The sequence below is a fragment of the Daktulosphaira vitifoliae genome, unplaced genomic scaffold (assembly GCF_025091365.1).
Source record: "Daktulosphaira vitifoliae isolate Bord-2020 unplaced genomic scaffold, ASM2509136v1 Scaffold_4, whole genome shotgun sequence".
NCBI lineage: Eukaryota > Metazoa > Arthropoda > Insecta > Hemiptera > Phylloxeridae > Daktulosphaira > Daktulosphaira vitifoliae.
The window spans coordinates 43,235,062-43,258,019 of NW_026099575.1; the positions used below are offsets into that span (position 1 = coordinate 43,235,062).

At 29.7% G+C, this 22,958-nt stretch overlaps 1 protein-coding gene across 1 annotated transcript in view; it reads right to left on the reverse strand.

Annotated features, from left to right (window-relative positions):
• The window catches only part of LOC126906133 (uncharacterized), a 17,256-nt gene extending 13,955 nt beyond the window's left edge, over positions 1-3,301 (reverse strand). Inside the window, exon 1 of the mRNA XM_050686436.1 lies at positions 3,046-3,301. The gene's annotated coding sequence lies outside the window, so the exon portion shown is untranslated. The remainder of the gene's footprint in view (positions 1-3,045) is intronic.
• Between the last annotated feature and the right edge of the window lie 19,657 nt (positions 3,302-22,958).

Below are 22,958 nucleotides of genomic sequence, written 5' to 3' on the forward strand. Positions count from 1 at the left end.
CTCGCACCGTTTGGCTACATTGTAGTGTATGCGGTTCGGTCATAAATCAATTAATAATTACTTTTAAAATCCTTCCTTACCTAAAGAAAAGCTATATATTACTTTTTTTTCATCTTTGTTATTCTACTATTAATAGTTAAATGTNTCTTTGTTATTCTACTATTAATAGTTAAATGTATTGTATTAATCTTCGTCTTACTTGTAAAAAAACATGTTAATGTTATATATGTAAATGTCAAAATAATTTATGTTCTATTAATTTATACTGATCTCTGTGTTTCATGCTTATTTATCAATAAACAATTTTTTAAAAAATTCCACAGTGACGATTTTTGGGGGTAAAAAAATATTATAAAAAGCCAGACCAAACCCTTGCTCCTGGCTTTCATTTCGTGCTCCGTATTGAGCTGTTCTTTTCGTGGTCTGCATTACGTCGTTATTATCGTTCTCCGTATTAAGTTGTGCGAACGTTGTAATCGTCATTGTCGAAATTTTTGTGTGTTAATTTGTGAACTAAAATTTGAAATTGTGTTATTTTATTTATCATCTTATCAATATCATCACTGTGGATATTATAAGAACCAGAGAATTTACCAGGTATGATTTTTTAAACCCATAAGAAAATTTACATTGTTATTTTATGATCCTCGAATTACACCCCCAATCAAAAGTAACTCTCACACTCACATTTTTTTAATTCCAACAACAATATTATCCTAACTTTTTTTACTTATATATTACCTTCTAAATTTTTTATTATATTTTTGAGTTACGAAAATAAGCTGATTTATTCCTAAATACTAATAAAAAATAAGTTATAAAAAATGTTTAAATAAATATAAATTATAAACAATGTAAAATTTATTTTATTTAAAATTAAACACAATTCCTGACTTTTTTAGTCATATTTTTTTTACTTTTATTTAGAGCACGCAAATAACAAATAAATTACCTATTTTTACTACTAAATTATAAAAAAATATCGCTACAATCGATATGTTTTTAAAATCTACATCGTTAGAGCATGCTACTAATGCAGAAATAAGTCAAATCAGAACATTTAAAAAAAATTGATTATATAGAGTGATCCAAATGAAAAAAACCCAGCACAGGGGGGTTGCGGTACAGTATTGACGTGGCATAGTTGGATCAAGTATAATGATATCTGACAGTGATTAAAATCACTATCAAAAATAAACGCTTCGATGCAAATCTTTAGATAGTGTTTAATTTTAAAAAATTGGTGTATTATTCCAATATGATCTGCCATTTCCTTATTAACATCTTGATTAAGATAAATTATGTCGAATAAAAAAGGAATTATTAAAAAATATTATTTCTCATAAAAAAATTGTGTTGATCCATACACTTTTCAATAAGTTATAGCATTATAAAGTTTAAAATATAAATAATAAAATCGAGAATTTTCACACGAAAAAAGCATTCGGTAGCCATTTTTACAGTGAAGACATGTACAGAAGTCAAATTTTTTTTTTTTTAAATTAAAGTATATTACATTAGCTTTAATTTAAGATATATATAAAAGTGTCAGACCATCCGGAACATTTTCAAAAGTTATGTTGAAAAAGTAAATTAGTTGGGAAAAAGTTGTCATTTTAAATCCCCCCCTGTGGGCAGGTTAAGTGTCAGATTTACAAAAAAAATATAGCAAATGATAGGTAAAGACATCAAACATCTATATAAAAAAAATTATATTCATACGTTTATTTATGAAAAAGTTACGGCAGTTTTTAGTAAAAAAAATTGAAAAAATTTCGAAAATTAGTGATTTTTAAATTTGTAATTTTTTTGGAGGTTTCCCCCATTTACGGGGAATGAGGGAATTTTTTTCAATTTTTGAGGGTTATGTCTTCGAATAGATACAATTTGTGATCTTTTGACGTATCATTGAAAGAAATTAGTTCAGTGAGAGCTGAGAAAAAGAGGTAACAGACACAAAACAAAACACATCTTAGTAAAACCAATACCTTCTCAGCTTCGCATCGAAGCTAAAAGAAACAAATTAAAGATAAGATTTACTAAAAAAATTTTCATAGAGTATACTCTATCGAATTTTGTAATCAACTAGATTCTAATCAATGCAAATACTTCGTAGTTTGTTATCATTTGTTGGACCAGAGTTAAAAAAATTTACCTACAACCACGTTTGGAGTAATTGCTATTCCGTTTATTATTACGTCGAGAACGTTATCTTTTTCAAATAACGTTTTCTATGAATATAAAAATGAAAATACAGCCATAATAATAACTTTATTACTCAACAGTAATTACAAATTAATAATAATTGTATGTAAGGCCTAGCACGTTTATGATAATTCGTAAAAATAATTGAATTTTAAATTTGGGGGGCCCGGCCCTGGGCCACATTAAATCTAAGGGAGCCAGGCCCATCCTTGTCTACGTGCCTGTAAGTTTGTACTATTAAACTAAATAAATAAATAAGTAAATATTTCAAACCTTTTTTACAATAATTAATATTAATATTTTCGATAAATAAATTTACTAGATAAATTTAGCCCTTCTTACTCAACAAATAATAATGAAAATAAATAACAAAAAACTCTTTAACAATCAATGACAGCAATAAATTAGTTATAAATAAACATAATTCCAATAAAAAGGAACAATGTTATAAAATTATGTCAATTAATTATTAACAGAAAAATTTAATACTAGTTTAAAATTTCAATATTAAGATGAAGTAACTAAAATTGGTTCCAATGGACAAAATTGACTAGCTAGTAAATATTACAAAATATGACATTGAACAGATAACACAAAATAAATTCGTTTAATAATTTAATAATTTATCCACAATATAAAATAACAAATACCCGAACGATAATGACTATCTTACATCCACAAGGTCTTTGTGACCGTTGTGCGCTGGCCTTACGCCTACGATGAAATGAATAATAAATTAATAACACTTATAATAATAGCTAATCTGTTCAATAAATCACAAATCAATAATAACTACACTAACTTACAAAATGGAACACAAAAATCAACAATAGTACTCACAATTCGCAGAGCTTCTGGCCAGAGATGCTACCTAAAACTAAAACACGAACCACAACAATAATAAATATACTTAAGGAACTACAATTTTGGTAACACAAATTTGAATATCACAATTGACTAGAATACGGTAGCTAATTGGTAGAAATGAATCAAAAAAAATAATTTGGTAGCTAATTAGTAGCTTAAAGTCACAATAAAAATATCTTTAGTAGCTAATTAGTAGCTTAAAAAATTGATCCCCGCAATTAGTGCGAAAGACAAATATGAACAAAAAAAAACTTTTTGAGTTTCTTAAACTTTAAATTTGCCGTAATGATTTTTTACAACATTAAAAAACGTTTATATCAAATTTTATATACATATTTATATATATTTTCAACAACAACTTGGATTATTGCGCAATAATAATGTTGTAATATACTCTACTTTACTATACTATAAAAAATGTGTTTTTGTGCGTGTGTGGTGTGTACGTGTGTAACAGCTGATTGGCCGGTAGTAGCGATGTACACTACAACGTGCGTAGCAGGGAGTAGACGCGTGATAACGATTAGACCAGTCCGAGTGCACTAATAGTTAACAACGATAATGTTGTTAACAGGTCTAAAACTATGGAAAAATTAGACTTTAAATGATCTAGCAGAAAAGCGTGGAACTTCCTTTGAAAATTAGACCCAAATACAACAAGAACTAAAGGGACAACAAAAATTAAACTTAACACTTTTGCAAACCAAATAGTGGAAACAAGCAGAGCCCCACTGGATAAAAAATCAGCTAGAGAAGTAACTATGAGCTTAAAGACAAAAAAATCGAATGCAGAAGAAAGTTCCAAGTGGGCAAAGAAGTTCAGAATTAAAGAGGTGCAAACTGCATTATAAAGCGTGAGACTTTGAAAAGCTGTAGGATTAGATGACATATACCCGGAGTTTCTCAAATACTGTGGTCCAAAGACAATTAAATGGCTCTCGGAGTTCTTTATAGACATTCTACACACAGGACTATTACCAAAATATTTTAAACAAACAGAAGTGTTGGCAATTCTAAAACCAGATAAGCTAGACTATGATGTAAAGAGTTATAGACCTATCTCACTATTAAGCATATGTTATAAACTTGTATAGTGATTAATATATAATCTCTTCTCAGAAGATATTAACAAGATTATTCCTCATGAACAGGCAGGTTTTCGTTCACACTGAAATTACTGTGACCAAGTAATGGCTCTCACAGCCCATATTGAAAATGGATATAATATAAGCAAATAACTCCTTTTATTTATTACTATCAAAATTTGTTAGTATTTGATATTTAATTTAATGTATTCCTATGTAAAACATTATACACGATGCTTAGTAATAAGAAAATTATAATGTATATAGGAGAGGAAAAAAGTAAGACGAGACTAATAAACAACGGGTTACCACAAGGCTCAGTGTATAATATTAATAATATTAATGATTATCTTCTTTTTTCTCGTCTCAATCCCAACTACTTGGGGGTCGGCCACCCTTATCCTAAACTTCCACTTGAAACGATCTCCCACATCCTCTACGCTCACATCAGCTGTTTTCATATCGCATTCAATAATATCTCTTTAACTCTTTTTCGGTCTTCCTCTATCTCTTCTTTCTCCAACATTCATTTGTACAACTTTACTTACGGCTTCCGATTCTTCTCTCCTCGTAATATGACAAAACCATCTAAGTCTATTTTCTCTCATCTTATTCACGATTGACGCTGCACCTATATTTCCTCTTATATGCTCGTTTCTTATTTTATCTTCTCTAGTCACCCACTAATCCATCTAAGTATTCTCATCTCTGCTACACTTATTTTCTGCTCTACTTTTTTATCAACCGCCCAACACTCTAAACCATACAACATAGCTGGTCTCACTACAGTCGTGTAGAATTTATCTTTCAGCCTCATTGGAATTCTTTTGTCGCATAAGACACCAGATGTTTCACTCCACTTCAACCTTAATCCTGTGTCTTACATCCTCGTCAACACCACCACTCTTTTGCACAACTGATCCTAAATACTTAATACTTTCCACCTCTCCAATCACGTCCTCGTTCTACCAAATTTACTTACTTTAAATTTTGTAGCTATAAAATGCAATTCAGAGATAATCTGACAAATCTTTATGTATATATAAATAGGGTATCAAATTCGCACCCTATAATTATGTTTTTCACAAATGGTTCATTAAAATCTTTACTTGAATTCTTTTCTTGCTAGGAAATTAAAGTGATAAATCAATGTAGATTCTTTTCGAATATAAACAAAACGCACAAAAAGACAGACGACAACAAAACGGGGTCGTGTCTGGTAATTGTTTTAGAAAAAAGTGAACTGGAGTCTGAAAGGATTTCACTGCTTTTTATAGAGTGTAATATTACCCCCAATCCAGGGATATTGTTGTCAGGGCTTTTTGTGATCTTTTTATTTTATTGTGTTTAATTATACATTAAATGATTATTATATTGAGATAGAATATTTAACAATGGATAAATTGACATATATGTAAATAATAAGAAATAGTGTTGAACAGTGTACATGTTATGGCAGATAAGTTATTTGTTTGTTTACAACTAATATAAAATACAGATTATAAGTTTTTCATTGATAAATGTAAGACGCGTAATACAAAGCACTAGGTATATTATGACAATATCTGCCCTAAATTAATTTTTACTAAAATGAAATTTTCATTTATTTCCTTCTAATCATCAAATAAATATATTGAAAGTGTTGTTCACTGTTATAGATGAAACGTGGTCAATATTTTTGGTAGGGCTAAATTTAATTTTCCTCCATTCAAAAAATATTTTTTAAATAATAATGCATACAACATCGCTCAATTTCTGAGGGAGAAAATAGAAAACTTGGAAGGCATAGCCCTCAAGTTGAGTTTATGTATGAGTTTACATAAAGGAGACTACACCTCTAAACCTCATATAAATACATTTTTAAGTTAATTATTAATATTTGAAGCACACTTTAAAATTATTTTATTGTTTCTTTTAGTTACATATGTTTCTCAATTTATCAATCATAAAATATTTTTTTATGTTTATCCCTTATACCTATATCAAGATGACTTAATAAGACGATAAGATGATAAAATTTTGAAAATTTGATAATAATAATAAATTAAGATTTAATTTTAAGATTGTTAATAAGCAAAGAGTGATAATAGTAAACATAAATTGTTGTTTCTTTTGTTTTACAGGTAATCTTGTAAGTAGTGTAAATAATGTAAATAATATATAATAAATAACTTTTGTTTTTACAGAGAAACAAGTGGTTATTATTATTCGTAAAATAATTTAAATTATATATGAAGGAATTAAAAGATGGAAGAACGTGTGAGCATACTTATTTTATGTTTATTCTTGAGAAAACTAATATTTTATTCAAAGATATTCCGTCACTGTTTGTCTAGCTGTATTTCTTTTTAATATTTCTTTATTAAAATTATTATTTTTGTACATTCGTCATTGTTTTCTGTCAGAATCCAAATTAAATAATGATTAATAAACACGTTGTTGATGATAATTCTGCATTTTACACATATAGTTTAAATAAATAACTGTTTAAATAAATTATAAATAATATTTTTGATATTTAATAATACGATATGTAATAATCGTATGTATTGGAAAAAATATTATTTCACTTTTTGTCGTTATTAAAAAGTATTATCCCTTATAATTTTCAGGGTTGCAAACTGTTTTTATTTAACGGCTACAGAGTATACATAAGTAGCTTATAAAAAGAAAATTTTATTTAACAAATTTTGAAGCAGTAAAAATTTTAGTAAAATAATTTATATACTTTAACGAGTCTTCTATATCTTTCAGGGGGAGCTAAGGTCAAAAAATCTTCTTAGTAAAACTACTTGCTATAATATTCACTTTAAGTAAAAAATAATAAAAAAGATAATTAATTTTTCATTAAACTTCTATTAAGAACCCTTCACAACATTTTTTTATTAAAGGAATTGTACTCCTAAATAGGAATTACTGTAATTAATATTTGCTCATAAACAGTTACAGCAAAAATAGTATTCATAATTTTAAAAACATAATAGTGGAATAAAATAATAACCAACTAAAGATTATACAAATCATTAACATTATCTTAATTCAAACATTGTAGCTATTCACTTCTATACAACTTAAATTATATCCAGAGAATAACAAAGTCTACAACAAAGACAAAATTCATTTTAAAGGAATATTTCTTTAAGAATAAAACTGACTAGACAATTTTATTTTTATACTAATATGCTATCATGCCACGCTTCTATTTTTCTACATGATATATACTAGGGGTGTAATATGGCACAATGGACACTTCAAATACTGTATAGTTTTAAAGTTAAGCTTCCCTTGCTGTTGTCAGTATTCAAATGGGTTACTACTAGTGTTGTAAGTTAGAAATTTCTAAAATGTAAAATTGTATCAACATTGACAATTTAAGAAAATAAATATAGGAAATTATTTTTATGATAATTTGAGAATAATTTATTTACTATAATGTTTGCTATTGATCATAATTAGTCGGATTTATGTGCTTCTAAAATTCTATGTATATCATAAAAAATCTTTGAAATATGCATTAAATTATGTTGTTAAAATTAATAAAACATATGAAAATTATTTATTTTTGGCTTATAATGTTTTATAAACATTTTAAAAAAAATTTACTTAAAAAATATTCGAGAATTAGATTTTAGATATTTTTAGCGAGAATATACAATCCTTTATATTATATTCAATCTTCACCATAATAGTTATTTACTTATTGGTATTTAATATAAAAGCCCCATATTTGGCCAAAAAGTACTTGAAACTAAACAAACAAAAATAATATTTTCGATATTAGTTTTATTTTAAAGTAATCGAGTAAGTTAGGATTGATAAATCACCTGTAATATAAAAACTACACAATAACATTATTTAGTTAAATTTTCTTATTCTACGTTTTACTTTTTATGAAATTGAAAATATAACTAAATAATGATAATATGTAGTTTTTATATTACAGGTGATTCATCTATCCCAACACACTCAATTACTAACAAAATAAAAGTAATATTGAAAATATTTTTTTGTTTTTTTCAGTTTCAAGTACTTGTAATGTTGCAGAATTTATACAAGTTTTTTTTAATATATAAATCTTATCAATTAGATATGTGTGCAGTAGGTGTAAAGTATTTTAATAATTTTGTATATGATAACCTTCACTAGTAAACCGGTCCGATATCTGTCATTCTATCGCCATCAGCTGACCGTACACTATGCACCTATACCCATATTGTTGTATTTACCCCAATGGACGTGTTAAAGTTGGTACCACCACCACCCGGCGTCACAATCACGGGCCACTACACAAATGCCGCTACAAAGGATTTTTTTTTTCCAACAAAACGACCGAGGCGACAAGTCGTGTTTTCTATATAATTTTTATTGTGAAAACCACGTTTTTTTTTTTACATTTATATTTTTTGTCCTCCGTTTTTTTTTTATTAAAATAAACGTCGAGTCGACCTGCCGTCTATTTATGGCATCAACCCGGCTCTTCATATTTTTTTTGTTCTCCGTTTTTTTTGTTAAAATAAACGTCGAGATGATGATGATGATGTGAGGCACAACTATGGCCGGTGATGGGCCGTCACTCCTCAAAACAATCAACAACAACAAATACAACATCAATAAATCCCCCTTTTACCCCCTATTTAATTTTGTGTATCAAGCTCCTCATTTTTTTTCTTATCCTTTTCATAGTCTTTTCCTATGAATATATATATATTTAAAATAGTAATTATAAATTTTTAAATAAATAATTAAAAAATGTTGTTATATTATACATGGCTTCTTTTTTTTTCTCTATACTTTTCCCTCATTTTTATTAATATTTGTTTTTTTGTTTTTATCACAACCTAGTAGTTCCGTCAACAAGTACTATCTTGTTTAGCGCGGCTACTAGGTCTCTGTCCAATGTTCCCCCCCTTTTTTTTTTTTTCAACGACCGGCATTATTGCGGACCGCCCTGGAACTACCGTGAGGTATTACTTCAGGGCGGCCCACGCCGTCTCTAAAACTCACACCACCACGTTAGCCGGATCCCGAAAAGTGGGATCCATTACCCGGGTTGGACCGCGTAGAGGTGGGGGCAGGACTTTGTGAAGGGGGCAAAATAACTCACAAAACATAAAGAAATATATAAACACGAATACCTAAGGCGCCGGCCTAAACCAGCGTCTCAGGTCCTCCTATGCCGGGCGGCATGGCTGCCTCTGTCTCAGGCGTTCCGCTTCCTCCTTCTTTTTCAAGACGGACTCGGCGAACGCCTGGACGAGCTTCCACGCCTCCCGGCTTCCCAACATCAGGTCCACCAAGGACCCGACTCGGAGCGTGGACCCCAGTCGAGACTCCAAAGAGTCCCGTTCCTGGGCCTACGCCTCACACCGGAAGAGGGTGTGCAAAGCGCTATCAGCCTCTTCCGGGCGATCCGAACAGTGGTCGCACGTCGGCGTCGCTGCTTTACGAATACGGTATAAATAAGATATCACTTGGATGAGACGATAAGTCATCTCACCGTGAGTCCGGTCCACCCGCCAGTCCAGCCGATCGGGTCCTAAGAGGGACCTGGTCCACTCGTCTCTTCTCGTTTCCTCCGAGAGGCGAGTCCGCCACCGGAACATGGTCATCCGCCTGAGCGCTAGCCGGTCCTCGGGTTCGAGGGATCGGTTGCGCTCTCGGCGGAGCTCATGCCCGGCGGCGCGTTCCTCGGCGAGCAGGTCGGCGAGCGGCAGTGACGACAGGATACCCGCCGCCACTCCGGATACCATTCGGTACGCCGACCAGTGTTCCCCCTGGGCAGTGGGTAATTAGTAGGCCCTCTGTTTTGGCTGAAACCTTACATACTTTATGGTCCAATTTGGGGTTTATTTATCAAATTTAAACATTTTTATTAGATTAATCGTATGGCAATGGTTACTTAATCATTGATCTAATTGTACAGAAAAAATCAAAAATATTTTACAATTCTGATTAGTACTCAGCTTGGATGTCAAAAAAAAAACCAACTAAATAATGAAATAATTGTCTTACACAAATTTCAAGTTCACCAATGGCTTAATCGTTAAAAAAAAATTCTATCGATAGTTTTTTATCAATCTTACAGAAAACTGTTCTTGTAATAATAAAATTACAATTTTTCGGATATTTTGTGCTTTCTGTATATTTTTTTCATAATTGTATGTTTAGCGGCTATAACCGGCAAAGACATTTTATCTTATCTTTGTAGCAATTTTATAACTATGATGTATTGTAAAATATCCATAAATTTAATACTGAGGATATTTTTTTAAGGAAAACCATGCCAAATCATTTTAGAAGTGGTTACACGACCACCTCATATTTTTCTGAAAATTTCTAGGTTTATTCTTTATGCTATATTTAGATTAAAACAATTTTTTTTTTGCCTTTTTGCCTATTTTTATAGTCATTTTAATGTCAAAAAAATCAAATAATAAAATGATAGTTTTTTGTTGTTTTCAAATCAAATTTTTGTATTTGTTTTATATATCATTGTATATGTAATATGTTACGATTCAATATAATTATTATACACGTTATAATTATTCAATTCATTATTTTAGTTGAAAAATAAAAAATAAATAAATTATATTATTATGATAATATTGTAAAATATTTTAATAAATAATCATGGTTTTTTTAGTAGTCATCATAAATATCAGTTAATTATATCTTAAGATTTCTTATGGTATTATGATGGTGTCACGTTTTCATAATCGTGAGAATTATTTTAATAAAATACAGACAGCACATCTGCTGCCTGAGACTGATGAATTAACAAATAATATTTATTACCAAATCGGCAATAGTTCTAATTATTATAAAAACCCAATAGACCTGACCATCGTGGTCAGTCGACTCAAGTGCCTTGTGTCATTCATCAGTCTCAGTACTCGGTTGTCGCTGTCCGGCTTACTGTTTAAAGTAAAGTCTTTGTTATTCCTTATTAAACCTATATACTCTTTTCCACGACATTTCAGAGTACTTGTGTCTTGCACTTCGTCTGCACCTCGTACTTCATTATCCTCTCCTATACCCAAAGTATTTGTGTCTTGCACTTCGTCTGCACCACATACTTTGGGCTCCTTTTGCGTACACCTGGTATTTGTATCTTGCACTTCGTCTGCACCTCATACGTAGGTGTTACCCTTATTCCCTTCCTATAACAACAGCCTTTCGACACCCACAGCTAACCCGGAATGTCAGCCGAGCACGGTGATTGCTGTACGACAACACGCACGTGAATACGTAGACAGCAGGCACCACATCCTCATCTTCATCTTCGTACACATTACATAGTTACACCCTTTACCTTTTTCATTTTACTGTGTTACGACAGTATTGTTATTAATTAGTAAAAATCTGTGATTTTCCCTATTCCCGGGAATACTTTTACACAATTTAAATCCATATTAGGTGTTTTTTGGTACTTCTGAGGTGTAAAATACTTTAATATACCCACCTCAACAGAATTATTTCACTTAGAATACACGTATTTTTATAAAATTTCTAAATTTGTAGGCCTCTAAATCCCAAGATAATTGTTTTAAATATTAGAAATTTAGTTGAAACATAGATAATACACTATACAATACCACATTTAAAAATCACAATAAAATAATGACTTCTTAATGGTTTTAATACTTATTATCATTATTATTATTATTATTATTTTTTCATTATTTTATATTCTTCATTTCAAAATATTAAAGTATTTGATTTTAAAACTATCTAAATCGTTTAGATATTATTTGATACTAAATCGCTCATTTTTCATATTTTATTAACTTAAATATTTCACATGTATATTTATAATATAATAAACTGACATCATAAAAATTATTTTAAATTTTTATCGCGATATTTAGTGTTATAATAATTTATTGTAAAATAAAATAAATGTTCTTAGATTCAAGCGCAGATAGACACATTTTTTATTTATCGGATAATATTAGAATTGTCAAAAGCAATCTTAAAAAAAATTTTGTTTGCTGCGCTCGTGAATCATAGCAGTATTTATTTTAAATAAATTTTACATGAGTTTTATTTCTCAACATTATTTTTACTAACTAATTTTAGAACAATAACATATTTCCAAACAACTAACGTTTAGTACCTAATATATTTATAGTATTTTCGCGCATATGTTTTTTAACATTAATATACATTAACTTTTTATTGAATTTTGACCAAAAATTAAGCAGACATTTTTGTTAAGTCTTAATATTAACAACGGGCGAAGTATTGCACCAATACTAGTAACTGACCATTGGCTAGTCAGTACTATCGTAAATCTAGCTAATGCCTTGTCTAAGTACTTATCCAGTATTTGTGGTCAGTACTTAGATACTATAGCTGGCAATGTACTGATGTAATCATTTTTTTTTTACTATCGGCATTAATGTGGGCAGCCTCGCAACTGCCGTTAGACATTACTTAAGAGCGACCTACGCCGTCTCTATAACTCACAACGCGGCGTGGTCTCTCTCATTAGACGGAACCCAAAATCGGGTTTGTTATCCGGGATGCACCAAGTGGAAGTGGAAGCAAGACTTTGCGATGGTTGGGGCATATAATTCACATAACACAGAAATACTTGCAACACTTAAAGGCGTCGCCCTAAACCAGTACCTCAGATCCTCCTGGACCGGGCGGCGAGGCTGCCTCTGTTACAGGCGTTCAGCCGATTCTTTTTGTACATGACCGCTTTGGTGAACGCCTGAACGACAAACCACGCTTCCCGGCTCCTTAGCATCTGGTAAGAATTATTCTACGTTACGCACTCTGCTCGTCTATAACTAAAATTTATAAGTACTCAAAATGTAATAATACAAAACTGATTATTGACCAATCATCATTTTATCTCAATTATCCATTTAATAGTAGAAAAATAATTTTATTCTATTAAAGTTTCAATGCATATGACACCGTCAATCATCGGCTGCTCAGAAAAAAAGGTCTATAAACTTACTAAAGACTATAAATTTAAAAAAAAAATTGGAGCACTACTAAAAGACCGTATGTTCTATGTAACACTACAGGGAAAAAAAAGCAAGTGGAAAAAACAAAACAACGGCCAACCTCAAGGAAGCGTTCTGTCGCCGTTACTTTTTAATATTTATAATAATGATCAACCGAGGAGTCCCACAACGAGACATTTTCTGTATGCTGACGACCTGCAATAGCCGCACAAGGAGATTATTTCGAAGAAATAGAGGAAACAATCAAGGAATCATTAGTGACATAGCTAAATACTATGAACGAAATTTTCTAAGAATAAACCCCCACAAAATACAAGTGTGTACTTATCATCTTAAAAATCAAGAGGCAAGTAGGAAACTGAACATTGAATGGCAAGGAGTGAAAATAGACCATGTGGACAACCCTAAATACTTAGGAGTTAAATTGGACCGTGCTCTAGCATATAAAGTACATTGCGAAGATACGGGGAAAAAAGTTGCAACAAAGAATAATATAGTCCAAAAATTAGCAGGGACAAAATGGGGTGCTTGTCCAAAGGTACTTCGAATTTCCGGTCTAGCTCTTTGTTATTCAGTCGGAGAGTATGCCAGTTCAGTATGGAGTTTTTCAGCACACGCCAATAAAGTAGACGTAGCCATGAATAACACAAATATAATAATTACTAGATGTCTGAAACCTATACCTGTAGGAAAAACACAGATTTTAAGTGGAATCGCACCCCCAGATATTAGAAGAGGAGTAGCAGCGATGGTGGAGAGGAAGAAACAGATAACTGACTACAGAAACCCCATGTTTGGAGAAGTTCAAATTAATAGCCGGCAAAAATCTAGAAAGCCGTTTATCAAAACTAGTGAACCCATTATAGAAATATCAACAGTAACAAAATTAAAAAAGTAAAAGGAATGAGTCACCGATAACGATAAAATTACAATATGAGGACATTCCACAGAATTATTCCTCCCNATAGAAATATCAACAGTAACAAAATTAAAAAAGTAAAAGGAATGAGTCACCGATAACGATAAAATTACAATATGAGGACATTCAACAGAATTATTCCTCCCAGGATACAGCTTACCTTGGCACACATGGAAGACCATTAACAAAATACGATCGGAAGTAGGAAGAACTAAAGAAAATATGTGCAAATCGGGCTTAACTTCAGATGCGGACTGTGAGTGCGGGAACATGCAAACAACAAAACATCTATTAGAATGTCCAATATTACCAGTAAGAGGAGAGATCGAATATTTTATAAGACAACAATTAAAATTGCTGATTTCTGGTAAAAGGGAATTTAAAATTCTACCACTGGCCGGCATGAAATGAAGAAGACAATGAATTGTTATATTATTTAAAATTTTTACAGTTATATTCATTTTTCATGAAGACATGAATATATCTTTAAATACCCTAGATTTTCTATTATTTGTTTATAATTCTATAATACTTTTATAGAAATTTTACGCTATATTTTTCATTAATATATCATATCGATGGATCAATAACAATTTTTGGACAAATACTCATTTAGATACAAGCGTATTAATACATAAAATGACTTTAGATCAAATTCGTAGTATATGTTTACTAGTGCGAGCTGCACATATCTTAACTATATACTTTACCACTCTATGTATTAAAATACTTGTAATTAATAAGTACTTGTCATAAAATTGTTGTTGATCCATCAACATTTTTCGTTAAAAGATAAAGTCTATATATACTTGCAAGAACATTAATTTGTTAAAACATTTTAATTTAAATAAATGAAAAAAATATATATCGGAGAAAACCCTAGTTTTTACATTTAAAATATTCTTAATACCGTTGTTTTTTATTTTTTTATGTATATTGTAGTTTTATATAACTGAATTCCAGTATTTATTATGTTGTGTGTTCATTATTTTCAGATCTTTTTTAATGTTATTTATTATTTACTATTTATTATATCTTTAACATTGATTTGTACTAAATATATGTTTTGACACGGCCCGCGTCGCTTCGTTGTACACGATGCCCCGCGACTGGTGCCACCTTTATCAGCCGTCGCCCAACTATGAGTATTTGACTGACCAACACCGCGGATTATACTCTACGGTGCAAAGTACAGCAAATGCCGCACGGCCGACGACGACCCGCCGCAAATGATACGGGAGTCTTCCTCCCATTGTGAAAGCGACAACGTCGACCAACCGATCGCACCCTACCACCGTCGCCAACAACGCTGCTAACCTTTTGTCACCCAATGATTACGCCGGACATCACGTCGTCGACGCCAGAAAAAGTGCCGTGATATTATGCGAAGATTATTATTATTGTGTTTATCTTTTCGGTTTGTTTTATTTTTTTGTTAAAATAACCTATTGTCGTTCATTTAATAAACGGTCCACGGGTCTCTACCCTCAAAACCAGTGTCAACCACATTTTTGCGACGTAAGTCGTGTCAGTTTTTATATTGAAATTTCGTCTTATTTCAAACAATCACAAGTTTTTAATCTATCTTTATTTTTATACAAATTTTCTATCTCNTTTTATAGAAATTTTACGCTATATTTTTCATTAATATATCATATCGATGGATCAATAACAATTTTTGGACAAATACTCATTTAGATACAAGCGTATTAATACATAAAATGACTTTAGATCAAATTCGTAGTATATGTTTACTAGTGCGAGCTGCACATATCTTCACTACATACTTTACCACTCTATGTATTAAAATACTTGTAATTAATAAGTACTTGTCATAAAATTGTTGTTAATCCATCAACATTTTTCGTTAAAAGATAAAGTCTATATATACTTGCAAGAACATTAATTTGTTAAAACATTTTAATTTAAATAAATGAAAAAAATATATATCGGAGAAAACCCTAGTTTTTACATTTAAAATATTCTTAATACCGTTGTTTTTTATTTTTTTATGTATATTTTAGTTTTATATAACTGAATTCCAGTATTTATTATGTTGTGTGTTCATTATTTTCAGATCTTTTTTAATGTTATTTATTATTTACTATTTATTATATCTTGAACATTGATTTGTACTAAATATATGTTTTGACACGGCCCGCGTCGCTTCGTTGTACACGATGCCCCGCGACTGGTGCCACCTTTATCAGCCGTCGCCCAACTATGAGTATTTGACTGACCAACACCGCGGATTATACTCTACGGTGCAAAGTACAGCAAATGCCGCACGGCCGACGACGACCCGCCGCAAATGATACGGGAGTCTTCCTCCCATTGTGAAAGCGACAACGTCGACCAACCGATCGCACCCTACCACCGTCGCCAACAACGCTGCTAACCTTTTGTCGCCCAAGTATTACGCCGGACATCGCGTCGTCGACGCCAGAAATAGTGCCGCGATATTATGCGAAGATTATTATTGTGTTTATCTTTTCGGTTTGTTTTATTTTTTGTTAAAATAACCTAATGTCGTTCATTTAATAAACGGCCCACGGGTCTCTACCCTCAAAACCAGTGTCGACCACATTTTTGCGACGTAAGTCGTGTCAGTTTTTATATTGAAATTTCGTTTTATATCAAACAATCACAAGTTTTTAATCTATCTTTATTTTTATACAAATTTTCTATCTTCATAAATTAAGTTTCGAGTTCATTTCTTTTAACAAAATTGGAAATTTTTGTAACTTATCCATGGGGATAATCTTACTTTCATTCAATAAAAATCCTTTAACTACAAATACCGGTTAAGATTATTTTATTAAACTGTGTTTTGTAACTTTTTTTAAATTTACACGTTAAACTTTAGGGTTTTAAACTGTAATACATAAATTCAATCGGTGTTTTTTTTTTCAAATTCTTATGTTTAAAAATTTCAAAAAAACTTGTCTTTTATGGAAAATTACTTAAAACTAACTAATTTTTATATTTTTTGTTTTAAATTCGAACCAAATTATTCACGTAGAATTATAGAAAATTCATATTAGTCGGTTTGTGGCAAAAAACAATATGGTCTTCACTTCGATTTAAATTGGATTTTTTTTTTATAGTTAAATAAAATCTTCATTGTTAAATAGCTGTAATTAATCAAGTTTAGTGATTATTTAGGTATTAATTTGTTTATTATGGGAAGGAACTAGCACATATACGCGGTAGTTTTTTCTTTAAGATTATATAATATAATCCTAGCCACTAAATTTATTACATTTATTTAAAAATTTGAGTTTTTTTCATTATGAAAAGTTTTAGCGGCATCATTTATAAATAGAATTCTAAGAACTAAAGGCGTTATTTGATAGGAAACAGGTCAGCTATATACGATCCAACTATAGGAAAAGTAAAATGTAGAAACCGTCTAATTATAGACTTCTATTAAATAATTACATTATATAATAAATATATTAAAAACTAAATAAAGTACCATTTTCAAAATAAAAATTAAGTTTTCGCATGAATTTCAAGAATTCACGCTTCTCTAACCTTTTCTATAAATACATTTCTGAAGAAAAACTTACTACCAATAAAATTATGTGTTACTTCGCAAACACGGCGTAATGGATAGGCAATAGAGCAGCATTCGTGTAAACTCAACATTATTATAATGACTTTTTTAACCGATGTACAACAAGTTGTTCAAAAATATTCAGTTTAAACTGATTAATACTATTATTTTTCGTATAACTTTATAGAAATTAAGACCTCGTATGAGACACTTCTTTATAAAAACAAAACAAGTATTCCTTTATGAAAAAAATACATATTTTAATAAAATTTAATCCTTTAACGCGTTTTTTTCTTATATGCATAAATCAATTTTTTTCAAGTAAACAGATTAATGAAAGTTCAGAAAAAAATAAAAAAAAGTTACTTAAAATTATAATAATTAACTGAAAATTATTTAAACCTATTTTAAAAAAGTTGTTTACGTTTAATAAGCATTCAATAAAATTAATTCCCATTAAGTGTATCATACATAAAATACATGCCAAATAAATGAACTAAATCTATTTTTGTTCTCGTTGCAATGTGCACAGGATACATTAGGGTTCAACTGAAATCAATTGTTTATTCGAAGACCACTAGTTATAGTTATCTAGTTATAGTCTTATAGTTATAGTTCTGATCTTAAAGTAAAGATCACTTCCATTTTAAACTCAACATAAAGTTTTGAGTAATATCGTGTTTAAAAGATTTTAAACATTTTAACCACGTGAGATTACTTAACAAAATTAATTTCTATGATATTTGTGCATAAGTTTTTAAGCAAAATTTATGCTATTATAAAAAAACTGCATATTTTTTAAATAGCTGCCTCAAGGTTTCAATTAATATTGAAAAAAATTTAATGGCTGTTATTATGTTCACACGCGTACTTGATATACTTATTGATGTTTTAATAAATTTATGTCACGTAAAATATATTGCATGTCTTCTGAAAAATTACAAACACCCTTTATTTCTCTTTGTATAATGCACTGTTTAGGAAGGTAAATCATTTCATTAGACTATTTTGAAACTGCTATGTAAAATGGAATTATTTATCAAACAAGACATTTGAATGGGTGGTACTACATTTTAGTTGGGACAAACGACGAGACACTTTCCATCGAAAACACTAATATTTCGCCATTTCCGGCTTGTACCTATTTTCAAACAGGGATTTTAACCAAATTAACGGAAATCCGGTTATAATATAGCTCTCTTATAATTATAACATGGCTCATTGATTAATTTTAATCCAACAACTGAGGTGGTGATGAATATGCATGCTATGATATACGCTAGGGAGGGGCAACAAGTTGAACCATTCTGTTAATTGCCAACTACAATACTCTGGAGGTATGTCTTAAATAATACTGTACATTTCAATAAGTTTTCGAACGTAATTTTAAGTAAACCAAACAATCAAATTATTTGAAACTAAACAAATTAGTTAATACATCCGTTGTATCGAATATTTCATGGCTGATATGAATTTAATAATATCTTAAGTAGGTAAGCAAATAACACGCGGTGTTGTTGCTACAACTCATTTAAAATTAAGTTGAACGATTCTTCGCATAACATCAAAATTTTCTACCTACTATTTTATAATTATAATTTAAAACAGAGCAAGTAGTTTAAGTCAAGAGTTAATTATTTCAACAAAAAAACACTAAAATATACATTTCTAGTGTAATATAGGTCATTATTTTGTAAAACTGAAAACAAAGCATTTTTGTAATTTTTGGTTTAACTATGAATTTCTTGATCTATTGTTACAAAAATATAATATAGTCTATTATTTGTAAACCTAGAAGTAGAACACTTTTGTAATGTTTAGATAAATTGTAATTCCCTGAATTTTTGTTACTAGATCAGGAAGTCAATATTTATAAACATTTTTGATAATGATTACTATATGAATTTTATAAAAAGAAAAACAAAATATTTTAGTATATAAGACGAAATTGAATGAATTGAAAGGGGAGAGAGAGAAGACCTCGGGAGTACAGAAGGTAATCTTTTTCCGCGTGATACGTTTGTGACATTAAGTTTTCATTTTGTGTATTATTTATTTATCCTGTTTTAAGTGTATCATTATTTTATATGTTATACTTTGTTTGATTATATCTTTATTAATTACATTTGCGTTATTATTGAACTATTATTACTATAAGTTAGAACAAAAAGATTGTTTCATATTTAAATACAACAAAGTGGCGTCCAATTAGCGACTCGAGCACACGATTATACTTATATTGTTTCATATTTCAACCAGGTCAAATATCAAGGTTAGTATTATTGTTGTGATTATTTGATAATATCATTTTTATAAATTTTTATGCTATTTTAAGAATTTTTATGTTGATATAGAACACTAATTTTGTTTAAATTTTTTTTTGGTTTATAATAGAATGTGAACCATACCAGAGAATCTGAAATTAATAATTCTATCAAGAGATTAACCGATATATATATATTTTAAAGAAAGCAGAGTTAATAGTTATTTGTGAAAGTCTAAAATTAAATTATACCGGGAAAATAGATGAATTAAGATCTAGATTAACTAGATACTATAAGGGTATTATTAAAATAGAGGATGTTAATAATATTTTAAGTCTAGAAGAAAAACATTTAATTCTAAAAGAATCTTCTAATAAAAAAATTGATCTTAAGAAAATAGAACGGGATTTAGGATTGAATAAATCTAGTTCAAATATGAACCTAGTAATCCATAGATAGGCTTTCAAACACATTATTAAATGAATGTAATGTATTGTGTGATAAATTATATGTTAGCACTGATCATATTGTAGAAAAGGTGAAAAATTTTATAGATTCTAGTGAAAATTTATACAGTAATAATTTATTTAATAACAATCTTTATAGTAACTCCCTTTTTGCAGAAGTAACTAAAAATAAAAAAATTGTAACTTTTTCTGATGATAATGATTATGAAAAATAGTTTTAATTCTTCAAATTTTCAAGTAACTAACGAATATATTGAAACAAGTTAGAATTTTAATTCTAATACTGATTCAAAAAACGATTTTGTAAAAATAACTGATAACAGAAACATAAATACTAATAACTGTAAAATTAATTTGATTGAAAATACGGAGGAGAGCATAACAAATAAAAATATGATAAACACAGTAAAAACTTTAATGATTAAACCTGAATGTTTTGATGGAAGTGATGATGTATGCCAATTTTTTAAACAATAGGACAAGGTAGGAGAAATCAATGGTTGGACTGATGATGACAAGGTAAAATTTTTATCCATTTTTCTTAAAGGTACGGCTAGTATTTTTCTTGAACATTTAGAGGAAAAATCCGCCTCATGGAAATGGGCAGCTTTAAAACAAGAATTTATTGAGGAATTTCAACCAATAGGGTATGTGACATTATTAAAAAATAAACTTGAAAATAGGCAACAAAATGACTTAGAGTCGGTAATGAGTTTTGTAACGGAAGTAGAAAATCTATGTAGAAAGGTAAATAAAAACATGTCTGAAGATCAAATGTACCTACATTTTAAGAGGTCTTAAAGAATCTGTTTTACACACTATTTCTTTACACGATAATTCTGATTTAAAAAAATTAAAAGATAATTTTAAAAAATTCGAACTCATGCAATTCAGAATAAATAACGGAGGACCATCTTTTAGTGATTATACTGACATTTTAAATCAACAGGTGACCCAATTAGATAAATACTCTAAATCTAGAGATGAGGAGATTAAAGATTTAAAAAGACAATTAGAGGAATGAGATTTATCTTACAGACGTGAGATAAAAGAATTAAGTGAGCAGGTAAAAAACGTACAAGTATTAGAAAGAAAACCCTACAGAAATAATAATTTTAATGACTATAGAGACAAGAGTCCGTACCCAAGATGGCGATATAGTAGTAGAAATAATAGTTGAGACAGAAATTATTATGATAACAGGATAAATAGGTCTTATTCTAGAGATCGGGATTTTAACGTGAATAATTCTAGAACTAGAGAAAACAGTTATGATAGACGATTTAGTAATGGTTATGGCCAGGATACAGAGCGCAGTAAGGAGAGTGAGCGAAATAGTAAAGGTAGAAATTCAAGATCTATTACGCCTAGTAGTTATAATAGATCAAGCAACGAAACAAGAGACAACCTTGACATTGTGTGTTTTAACTGTGGTAAAAGAGGTCATAGGTCTAACATTTGTACTAATCCAAAAAACGCGAGTTTCACGAGTTACATAATGAATTCGGATATCTAACTCGGGAAAACAAATACGATGAAAATTTCTTTTCCGAAAAAGAAAAAGGTAAATTTGATTTAATAAATTTTGTGAGACAGTGGTATATTGGTTCTAAAAATGAAATAAAAAATAAGCAAATTAAAAATTAGAAAAAGAATATTTTTAAATAAATTAATGATTAAAGAAAGAGGTGAAAGAGTTTTATCAATCGAAGTAGAACTATATAATAAAAAAAGGTTTGGAATTATTGACACAGGTTCTAATATCACATATATTGATAATTCCTTAACAAATAAAAATGATATTTTTCATAATAAAAATAATGTGATTATAACAGGCCCGGCTATCCCAGTCGGTAGAGCACAAGACTCTTAATCTCGGGGTCGTGGATTTGAGCCCCACGTTGGGCGCTACTTTGTTGTATTTAAATATGAAACAATCTTTTTGTTCTAACTTATAGTTATAATAGTTCAATAATAACGCAAATGTAATTAATAAAGATATAATCAAACAAAGTATAACATATAAAATAATACACTTAAAACAGGATAAATAAATAATACACAAAATGAAAACTTAACATCACAAACGTATCACGCGGAAAAATATTACCTTCTGTACTCCCGAGGTCTTCTCTCTCTCCCCTTTCAATTCATTCCATTTCGTCTTATATACTAAAATATTTTGTTTTTCTTTTTATAAAATTCATATAGTAATCATTATCAAAAATGTTTATAAATATTTACTTCCTGATCTAGTAACAAAAATTCAGGGAATTACAATTTATCTAAACATTACAAAAGTGTTTTACTTCTAGGTTTACAAATAATAGACTATATTATATTTTTGTAACAATAGATCAAGAAATTCATAGTTAAACCAAACATTACAAAAATGCTTTGTTTTCAGTTTTACAAAATNAATACAAAAATGTTTTGTTTTCAGTTTTACAAAATAATGACATTATATATTACAGAGCTTAGAAAAAGTCGTGATACACACAAAAATAGAAACACATCATGGTAAAATTAGTACCTTCTCAGATTACATTTTTCAGAATGTTTAACTAGATCTTGATTAACTTCATTGTTTGATTTTAAAATAAGTTATAAG